This window comes from Opisthorchis viverrini (genome assembly GCF_000715545.1).
Source record: "Opisthorchis viverrini unplaced genomic scaffold opera_v5_154, whole genome shotgun sequence".
In the NCBI taxonomy this organism is placed as follows: Eukaryota; Metazoa; Platyhelminthes; class Trematoda; order Opisthorchiida; family Opisthorchiidae; genus Opisthorchis; species Opisthorchis viverrini.
In genome coordinates, this window is record NW_008751809.1 from 764,151 (window position 1) to 775,964 (window position 11,814).

Consider the following 11,814-nt stretch of genomic DNA (forward strand, 5'->3'; position numbering starts at 1 on the left):
TGAGGTAATCATGTTTCTTACAATTAATGATCTTGTCCTAAGAACGACAAATTATGCTTATACAACTGAAGACTAAATTTCAATGGTCCAATAACTCCCCCTAACAATGATACCTCATTTATTCTGCATACAACCCAATGGGACTAGAAGACAAAATTTCCTTGCTTCTCTTACACTCGCATCTCGTCTTGAACTAAAAATTCAAATGGGATACAGCTCAGCTTCGGGGACAAATTAAGTGCTCCGGTTTGGTGTTTCTCACTTATGGAATGCTGGTTATTTCATGTTCCTCATTACATTTCAAAGCATAGGGACTTGCAACTTTTCTCTGTGCCCTTCGATTGCAAGAAGCTTTCTACAGCAATCGAGCATTACTGCTTTTCTCATTACAGTGGCTGGGCACTGAGGCAGTGTTTTCTAGGTGTTGTTGAAAACTCAAAACGATAGATAAACTTGGGACGGTCATAGCGAGTGTTGCGCCCCGTTTGAGGTACCCCATTAAACAACGCGTTCCCGAACTTTTCTGCGTAAATTCAAGAGATCTACGGTTTTGGCATTAGTCCTCACTAGGTTGGTTCCGGTTTTATTTATGAATGAATTTTCAAATTCAACAACCCTTCTGAGTGACTTGTGCCGAAGAAGTAAAAATATACCATGCATCCCTAGGGATGAGGAAGGATTTTCAAACCCTACGTAGGGCAGATATTTGACATCAGAATGCAAAGTCCACGTACTCGGAAAATTGTAACATTTGCCTCAGGAATTCGCCTTTATGGTTTTGTTTGTCTACCAACATCTTTATACTTGCTGTCGAATATTGAAAACCCGGAACCTAGAGTGGAATAACCATCTGGTCTTGCTTGTATTTTTGTAACAAACTCAGCGCTTAAATAAACAGTGGTGTTGTTTGGAACGCCGCATTTTGGGGCGCGCAAACGAATCAGAAAGACCAATGCACAACTATATTCTCTGTTTTTAGAGGAGGAAGCCATGTAGTTCGTTCACTTGGTTGCAAGGCACCCCTAGTTGGCACAACCCGCTGTGATATGAGAGTACAGTCCTGTACATTGTTGCACCTCATCACTTATATCTGTCTAATGTATAAAGGTAGATATTCTTGTTTTGTGTTCTGTAGGCTTCCAGAACCCTTCTTTTGAGGAGGGATCATGGATTACTTTGGCAGTTTTTCTTATATAAATTCATCATGGTCCATCTTTTTTTCCCGGTTTATTCTCGTCACATGTTGTAGGGAAAACAAACTCAGGTTATTCCACACGAATANCACGAACAGGTATTTTAAATGTCCTTTGACTTTCACTTGTCATCTCTCTAATGATGGTCACTAGCGCCATTTCCTCTAGGGACAAAACATGCTCATACTAGGCTTTTATCGATGCGCCAGGTAGCCTCAAAAACTGGCATCAGTCATTTGGGAATACTTGCTAGTAGTAATTGTGAAATACAATAAAAAAAAATGCATAAAAACTCACGGAAGCAACGTGACGAACTTTTCATTCCAAAAGTGTTGCCCACAACATGCGTAACCAGGTAAATCCTACGTTTCATATGCAAAAAGCCACTCCAACAGCCACGCAGTAAAGATTTGTTGATGTTAAGTTTACTCAACGAGTCTCAGTTAAGACAAAATTTGCAGAAAATTGCTTTTCCTGAACTGGTGACTTGCTCACCCAAACAGAGTATAGCAATTTATCAAAAATTTCTTATATTACGCTTTCTATAATTTTCTTGTCCCACAGAAATGTTCAGTTTTCCTGTTTGAAAAGTATATCGCTGACAAACTGCACAAGCCCAGACGGAGTGAGATTGTCACTCACATGCTCAAACGTGAAATAAAGTTGCTGATGCAGTTAAAGCATCCCAATTTGCTTCACGTCATCTGGCCTGCTGAGGAGACCAGGTGAGTTTATTTAAAACGAAACAATGGTAGACAAGTTTTCTTTTACCTTACAACATGGGTGCCACTTGACCTTCTTTTATTTTATTTGCTGTATTGTGTACAATCGGTATTCACATCACTGCATCATGAGGTTGGCCTCTTAGCTGGCCCGTAAGAACGATGTTGGTCAATACATTTTCCCATAGAAATCGAGTGAAGTTCATGGTCATGACCTGTTGAACACCAGGCGAGAAATAAATAGTAGCCGCTTAAAACTTCCATGAAATCAATGTGGTTTAAACATGCCATCTTTCTGTGCAGGCCCCCAGTTAACTGATGCCCTTAGTTAGCTGTGATTTTTAGGCAGATTCTAGGGAAGTCGATGGATTGGTTGTTGCACTCCTGAACGTGTGATGTCAGAAACAAACCACTCGTTTGGTGTAGTATAATATTAAGTTGGTTAACTGTAGTGACCAACTCGATCGCCAATTTAGCCGGACCGTAAAATATAGTAAAAGATCTAACAACATATGTTCTTATTTCTATACCCTTTCCAAAATAACACTTTGAGACCTGCTTTTCTGGTAGTTTGCTTATCTTGATGTTTCAAACATAGTGTCTCACGTTTTCAATTAATTCCTTGTCTTTTGTTATATCTCCAGTGATAGCTTGGCATTCGCCACGGAGCAAGTTTCAGCCAGCCTAGCCAATCTCCTGGGGAATCACACAAGAATGCCTCAGCCAATCCCATCTGAGATCCAGGTTAGTTGCTCGGTCAGTAATGAGCGATTGTGATTTCCCTTATCAGCTGACGATAGCCCAATATCGGGAGACGCAGCAAAGGGATCGACGATGTTGACCGATAGCTACAGTGCATGTCCGTCACGAACATACGTGTCGGTCAGTCTTATCAGTTAATTTAGTGTGTTACGTCTGCTCATTCAAACAGATCCGTCTATATTATAGTACAATCATTCTTTTGGCGTCTCCACGGGCAAAAGTATACTATACACTCTCGAATGCTATACACTCTCATGCTATACACTCTTACTTGACTGAATCACATGGGGTGAAGCATGAACATTATCTTCAATTACTAGATGACTGCTCATCTTTGGTTCAATTCGGACCCCAACTTACCAAAAGCGGACAAATCAGCTACCTATATCCGAAAAAAAACATTTGATTGTACCTAGATTCGAGCGCTTCCAGCATGAAAATTGTCCGTCGAAACTGGTTCAAATGACAACGCCTAGCACGGGCGTCCATAGTTTGCATAACGTTACCGTTCTACAGATGCAACAAAAAGACGAAAAATTCTCGGTAAATCTAACCTAACTGTGATTGTATTGGCCACATTCACCCACTGACAAATGATATGTACTGACTGAATCACCTTGATATAAGCCGTGTCCCCAAGCTGAAATCCGATTGGTCAGCAAATTAGGCTATTCTACTAATTGAATCACCACTTCTCTGAAGGTACTAATGAGTATCAAAAAGGAGAAGTTCGTAGGAAATGGCGAATGATTCTCATCAACCTACCAAGCTATATCATATCAGGTAATCATGCTTTGATCAACCAAATATCGTCTCATCGAAAACCCCAGGCAGTTTTCGCGTGGGACGGTTGGTTGAATGATATCATGAGCAGGACATTTGGTTGGGTCTCATGGGTGCACTGCTAGCGAAAGGTTGTCCTAAAACATTGTGAAACATTGTCGTTCCTTAATAACCGGTACCGTACTCTGAAATTCGGAAAGTATTGATGTTTTATATAAGGTCTGCAACGACCGCCCGATTGACGTATGTGAGCGTTTCGAATGGATAGTCAAAATAAGCTGAGGCGATCCGGAGAATGGGTGATGGGATAATGTGATACGTGTTAGAACACTGCCCTCAATTTTCGACAATAGATTCTTGTTTATTTACGATTTGCAACCTACAGTGTAGTTTTTGGGTTGAAAATCCCAACTGTCAAAAAATGATGTTCAGGCTCTGGGAAGTCGTGGGTAATCGTTGAACCTGACACAAGTTGGATAACTGGTGGGTCGACCACCAATACGGGAACTCTGCATGGAGAGCTCGGTGACCCCGGCTCCAAACTGACTGTCCGCCCTCACGATGGTAGCTTTTTCACTGAGTATTTCAGACCTAAAGCTGTAACAGAGACTTTGATCTCTAAACAGGGATGAGGATAGCGACACGAATGCTTCTATGCCAAAGCCTGTTCAAGTAAATAAACTTGAACCAAGGCATCCTGGATTTCAAAACAGTTAATCACACATGAGTCTGGAAACGTGTAGCTCTAGAATGAATCAAACTGCACATATTTAACGTTTATGGTTACCGATTCCTCGAATGCTCCTGATTGTCTAAGTCCAAACTGTGCAAAGCTGCAGCTATACCGTACCAGCATCTACGATTGGCGGCTTGGTAGAGGCCACTCATGGCCTTGCGCGGGTTTGAAAATCTCTGCGTTTCGTGTGATATGCACTGCTGATAACTCCTAATAAGGATGAAACAGCCTCTCTGCATTCCAGCATAGATTCACTTCGCTCACACAATAGAATACCAACTGAAAATTCCAGGCCGAGTAACCACAGTCATCCTTTTTAGATGACGGTTGTGAAGAACTATTCATCTCTCATTTTCTCCCATCGTTCAGCAATAAAGATTTGACCCTTGTTACTTTTTCCAGAATTTTCAGTTTGATGATATGGTGCGGAAATTATGTTTGTACCAAGTAAGTCAAGTTTCATGATATTGCTAAGAATAATCTGATCCGGTTTGCACCTTTTTGAAAGTTTTAAGGATGCTGTAGACTTTACTAAATTGTCGGCGTTAGAAAGCTAACCGAAAGCTAAATCGGTTATACGGGAAATGTGTCGCTTAAATTCATTCATGGACATGGTAAATAAGTATACATTTCCACATATATGTTCCTTAGGTTCCATCATGAACTTTCCAGATATAGTCATGTTAAAACTCCGAAGGAACCTTATGTGCATCAGTAAATTCGCTTAAACAAAAGATATTCTACGTACAATATTTTATCTAGATTTTATGATATCGACGATGGTGGGCCTCTCTGCAGGTTGCTAGTAAATGACAGAGGGAAAACCCTTTCAACTGTACCTATCTGATTTTAAGAATGCAGCCAAATGGGATTAACAATTACCGAAAATCTTCACAGTTTCTCACTACATGAACATTTAGACTTCTCTAGTTCAGCATAGCATACATGTGTTAATCCTTCCCAAAACAACTTAGAAGTAAGTTTTTTTTCAGGAGGAAATTTTCGTAGCACGGTATATGCCTCCAACCTAGTGGAAACCAATGATCAATTTATAGGCTTTTCCCCTGAACAATGAACAAGTTAATACAAAGTTACTATTTCTTGAACATGGATTTTCAGTCATTTCAAGCTTGATAACTTGCATGAGTTCCTGAAACCGACCTTTCATATTGTGAGGCTCTACTGGAGTAATTCGGCTGTAGTTCACTTTGGAAAATGTTTGCGCCAAAATGTTCGTGGGTACGCCACATAAGGAATGCTGAATTAGTTGGAAGGCTGGAATTTACGACCTAACAACATCATGCAGACCGAGAACCTATTATTAGACCCCACTGTTTTCGTTGCCAGTTTTGATACATGTTAATTACGAGCTGTGGTTCTAGTTGAGGACTACAAGATGATGACCGCTATTCAGTCACGTTGGCCGGGCTCATTTTATGCTACAGCCACCTATCTACAGGGATTTACAGTGGTGCTGAATATCTGGTACTTCTATCTCAAATACCAGTAATAAATGTTAAAACACCCGGAAGGATTTAAGCTATCAATGGTTTGGTACATTAAGAAGTAAAATGAAAATGCCACGGGGCCACATTCTCAACATTGAAGCCATTTGATGATCTATTGAAGTGTTTGCATGCAACATTCTCACCGTATTAACAAACAGCTTTTTTTACTTAGTGCTCTAGTAAATAGACGTTGAACTCGAACATCGGTCGTGAGGGTCACTAATAAGGTTTGTGTAGTACGGTTAAATAGATTGCAAAGTTAGGTATGCCTTATAAAGATAAATGCAGTGTAGAAAATGAAGCCTACAAAAGTGGGAGGAAGGCATATCAGCTCGTTAGGTCTTACTGAGGTTGAGCGAAGAGAGGTCGGATACAGGGAGTTTTCTGTTATCGCCAAATCTGTTCCTTGCTGTGCGTCGCCTGAGTTTGATGGCGCTAGCTTCAAGAGGCGATGTGACAGGCAGTTGGGATTCGCTGTGTTGGTGATTTGAGCGAACAGCGGTCTGGCGTGCGCGTTTATCCGTGATATGTGTGTGATCGGCCATGTGTCATTAAATATTTATCGTTGCAATGAAGGAGTAATATAAAAATGATACAGGGGAATCATATGGCGCCCTTCAAAAGCCCACGAAACCGGAGTTGACATATCATTGACATGTTCATCAGAGTCCTGTTTATGTCACGATAATGACGCGTGGCTTTGAGACAGACAAAACAGGATGGAGATAGCGGATGCAGGCTCGAATTAGATTGGAGCAGTAATTAGGCGGAAGTGTAACCGTCATTGTCATCCCTTGGGTGAGTGCGACTCTATTTTCGGGGTGACAGCTCCACCCAGTCCGCCCGTGGTAATTAAAACACTCGTGCTTCAATTAAAAAATCGTTAAAAAATTTCAAGTCAAGCCGAAATCCGACATAGGTATGAGTCAGGTTTTAATAACCCTTTTTGAGCCCATTTTCAGCCCATTTTTTAGGATGCCACAGATAATGGAATCCCTCGAAAGATTGAGTTCTCTTTTTTTGCGAATTCTCATCTAGCTCCGGGGAAATTTTCTGGCCGATTTAAAATTAGTCTGCTGGTACTTACTTACCGGTATTAACCAGTGAGTTGAAGACGCGAAGTAATCCACTTCACTATTACTACTACAAAATACGGGGCGCGAAGCAAGACCGTCAGGGAAAACCTAGTGAAATGTTCTATGGCTTGATTTTTTCACGACAATACAATTTGACCTTGAAAATTGTTGTTGGTGACGGGAACATCAACGTCTTAATCTTCATGGGCTGATCATTCATCCAACTGCATGATTAAGGAAATTTATCAGCCACATTGGCTGGAAGAAACTGGAACCAAACCTTCCGAGCTCACGGTAAATTCCATGGTTCAGGGTATATTTCATGAGCCATCAGATGGCGATTTGGTCATTAGACGGTATAGGAAATGCCGGAGAGCGTTGGCACATTCTGATCCCTGAAAACGTACTATCCCTCTTGGAACACAAGTATTTCTGATTCCTTTTGAGGAGTTTTTGGGCGCCTTCCAGTAGTCCGAGAAAACTGATCATTTTTGAGGTGCCCCTATTCTCAAGGGGTAAAGTGGGAAACCACTGTGTAAAGAAAATATCATCTTTTGTGTTGTACATATGCTGTGCGTTGGTCTGTGTTTCATTTATGCGCTTGAATCTCACGGGGATTCGTCGCACCACTGTCTAATGGATCATATCTGCCAGCCATATATGTGCCTGTGGAGTGTTTCACAATTGATCGGAAGTTGATATGGTTCGGATGCACAAATGGTCTCGGTTCTGAATAGTGTGGTCAAGGTTCGGGTTCATTGCCTAAGGGTTATTGATCTTCGTTTGTATGGTGTGTGCTTGGGACTGACTGGTCTCAAAATATTTGAAGACGATAGAAAACTGAGCAAGACCGGCCACGGTGCACACGGAATAGATTTTCATCTTTAATTTACCAACTTGGTACTAATGAAGGCCACATGATTCACAAAGTTGCTTGCAAGACTCAAATCGCATTCAATTTCTTTTATTAAAATTACAATGTGACTTCAGTTACAGTCCTTGTTAGTTTAGCAGACATTTGTTTTGTTGTCTCGAGACAGAGATTTCCCGATTGTTTATCTATACTGCCTATGCGCGTGTGACTCTGAAAATAAAACTTCCAACGCAAAGCACAGATTTATGAGCATAAACCCTGATTAGATAAACATTTTAAGAACGCACCCAACATTTATGAAACCATGCTGAATTTCAATCATAATTTTACGTAATTTTGACCTCAATGTTTTGGCCAACTAGGAGTGTTCACATTGGGCCAGCTGATTAAATCCATTGTTTTTTTTAGTTCTGCTCGCCACTTTGATCTTCACATGCATGTGAGCACAAATCAAAACTGAACTTTTGAAATCGGTAATTTATGAACGTGAAACGTGCTCATCGTCAGAAAGAAAACACCTATTCGAACGAAAATCACAAAAGGCTTGCCATTTGGAAATTCAAAATTCCACTCTTGCGCAAGATTTTACGAAACAAGAAGTGATCAGTTTTGGTTCCTCAATAAAAGACAAACCAACGCCAGTATCTTCCTGTCTCATGCAAATTTATCCCCGTGTGAACGCAGTGACTAATTAAGAAATCGCCTCAAGACACTGACTGCTTCTAGTTCAGTGGTCTGAAAACATCAGGCGAGAAGAAAAGTTCTCTAGATTATTTCTTGTAAGATTTATCGCGGTTGGTTTGGAATTTGAGAAAAATTTGGGCCAGCTGATTAAATCCATTGTTTTTTTTAGTTCTGCTCGCCACTTTGATCTTCACATGCATGTGAGCACAAATCAAAACTGAACTTTTGAAATCGGTAATCTATGAACATGAAACGTGCTCATCGTCAGAAAGAAAACACCTATTCGAACGAAAATCACAAAAGGCTTGCCATTTGGAAATTCAAAATTCCACTCTTGCGCAAGATTTTACGAAACAAGAAGTGATCAGTTTTGGTTCCTCAATAAAAGACAAACCAACGCCAGTATCTTCCTGTCTCATGCAAATTTATCCCCGTGTGAACGCAGTGACTAATTAAGAAATCGCCTCAAGACACTGACTGCTTCTAGTTCAGTGGTCTGAAAACATCAGGCGAGAAGAAAAGTTCTCTAGATTATTTCTTGTAAGATTTATCGCGGTTGGTTTGGAATTTGAGAAAAATGCACGTTAAAACCGCTGAAGTATAGAATCGAATAATTCGATCTTCCCAGAATTATATAGTGTGTGACGTGCTGTAGAGCAAAATAACAATTTTTAGATTACATTTCAGTAACACTCAATAAGTTTGTTACTGCAGTACAAATTGCCCAGGATGATTTCCCATACACTTCACTCAAGCCACTACAGGGTTCGTTCATTTTAAGCTTAGTCACGGAAATGTACGACTTTCAGTCGCTATCCTTAACAGAAACATTCGTGGGTCTGTGCATACCACTCAAACCGATGAGGCTGTGAACAGAATTCCCACCAAGTTTGAGAAATCGTCTCTTACTACTTGTGGAGAACCATTGGAATGTTTGTTCAGACTCAAATCAGCTTGTGTGCACAATCATGTCGATAAAAGTTTGAAAATACGGTGGATGAGCTCATAAATATTATCAAAGCAGATTTCTTTGTTCACTTTAGGAACTGACTTTCTCAGATTTGTTGGAATGCGCCTATCTGATGCCCGAAAGGCTTGAAGAAACTGATAAAGGGAGGTTCCGAACTAACCCTCCGTGGCATTTAAATTATATGAGAAGATAAATAGTAAAGATGAATTTGAAGTATTCATCATAGAAATCGTTATGACTTTTTGACAAGTCTGAAGTACTTGTTAACGGTTTTCAATGCATCATAACGCTTCAGTGAGTTCCCGCCTGATACGGATTGATTATCATCCTTGGGTAGACAGTAGAGGAATTTCCCCTAATAAAGGCGTTTCAGGGTCCACTCAATGCGATCTAATTCTTCCAGGTCTCCAGGCTAAGCCTTACGTTGGACAACGATCATTGGACTGCAGACAACTGGGATTTTACAAGAGTTTGATTATTTATAGTGTTTTTCAGAACTAAATACAGAGTGAACCAAGGTAACATAGGAAGATTCCATGAGTCCCACTGTGAGTTTAATCTGGGGACCCTAATTGGAATTCTAGTACATCGTTACTGGAAATCTGACTTCAGGTGAATATAACACCAAATGGTTCTATCCCGCTAAAGCCTTTTCTGTTTGTTGTACCTTGAATCACTTTTGGTCTCTTTTTAGTATGTTTTTATTCAGGGAATTAACCAACGATTTTGGCAAATAGGTATCGGAGGAAGCTAACTGCCTGTTACCACACAATGCTTGAGTATTGCAAGAATAGACTGTTTACAGAAATATTTAGCCCGAACACCTTAACTGCCAGTTGCTAAGTCCAAGCTCGCTTGAATGAGGCATGTAAGCCGTAGGCCAAACAGACCAAGTTCAAGAGGACTTGTGAATATTTGCAATCCCACTTCCATCATATATGCAATCATCAGGTCCTTTTATAATTAGGCATTCTTGTTATAATAAGGACTTGGCTACATCAGCCTTTACCGACGCACAATTCGCCACATTTCCAATCTACAGGCTCCCATCAGGATATACTGACAGCATTAGTGGATCATTAGCAGGTGGCATTTGAGGATTCGCAGTCTCCGCTTATAGATGACGCCGCGAGATACTAAGAAGATTCCGGGTGATTTTGAGCTCAGCAGAACTGCTCGCGCTTGGCTGCCCGATAATAAACACCCATAAGCCAAATTCGCAACTGCACCATAAGTTGGATGATGTAGGGTGATCCTACAGCATGCTTAATCCGGTGTATTGACTGCATACACACAAATATTTCTCCCCTATTTCCACAGAAAATCACTTATGTGAGGAAGTAGTTTTAGATGGGCTGTAGAAAAACCCGGCAGCAACTGACTAGTTAATTGCCTATTTCCAAGAAAATCACTTATGTGAGGAAGTAGTTTTAGATGGGCTGTAGAAAAACCCGGCAGCAACTGACTAGTTAATTGAAGAATACCAGTAGGAGTCAGATAGGAGTTAGATATAGGGAACAAATGTTGTATAAATTTCCAACTTGTTCGATAAAGTTCAACGTGTTTCAACTGCATTTCGGACTAAAGAGAGCGTAGACCATACCGTCTTCATTCTGAGGACGTTACTTTCGTTCATGTGTAGACTCAACATGCCATGAATTGAGATCAGTCTACACCAGGATTTGTACAAAACAGAAGTTTTGCTTCTGTGTAGGTATTCGCATTCAATCCAGCAGGACAACAACTGATGATCGAACAAGATGCAATCCAACAATGCCACAAGACAAGAAGTGCATTTGACGCATAATTGCAAGAAACATTATCATTCAGAGACTGCGTCAGAAACGGACATGATTTATGGACACAACATTACTAATTGAAATTAAATGGGGTACACGAAGAACCAGTTTTGTTACTCTGAATAGTTCTGCAGCCGTATTCAGCTGTGCTCATGTGGCTATCATTTGCAAAGCCCTCATTCTGCCCACAAACAACTATCATGTCTAGTTCTGATCAAGTTCTACTTAAAACCCCTAAGTTGTTCGAAAACATGGTCATGCAGAGATTTCAACTTCTAACTTCTGACAATAATACCACTGTACCAAAGAGCGCTGGAAGAACTTGAATTATTCTGATTTGACCAGTTTTATTTGCAAAGGAGCTGACTGTGTAGGTGGAATGGAGCTAGTTTGATTGCGATGTCTTGTTGTCAGATTTCTTCTTCTTGAAATATTCTCGAGCAAAGATGCAGTATACGGTTCTTAAACCTGGTCAGTTCAATGGGACTTTAATAACTCCAGGAAGAAAAGTCTTTCGAAAATTGTTACCGCCTTCGTTCATAGGAAATACAATTCGTTCGGCGCTTCCACCCTTACTAGGTTAAAATTAATACTGCTAGTAAGACCGGACAGGGTTAAATTAAAGTCTCTTAAAATTGCTTTTATCTTGTCATCTTATGTTTATGCTATATTAATGATAAATGTCTAAAATTCAAGACATTTTCCTG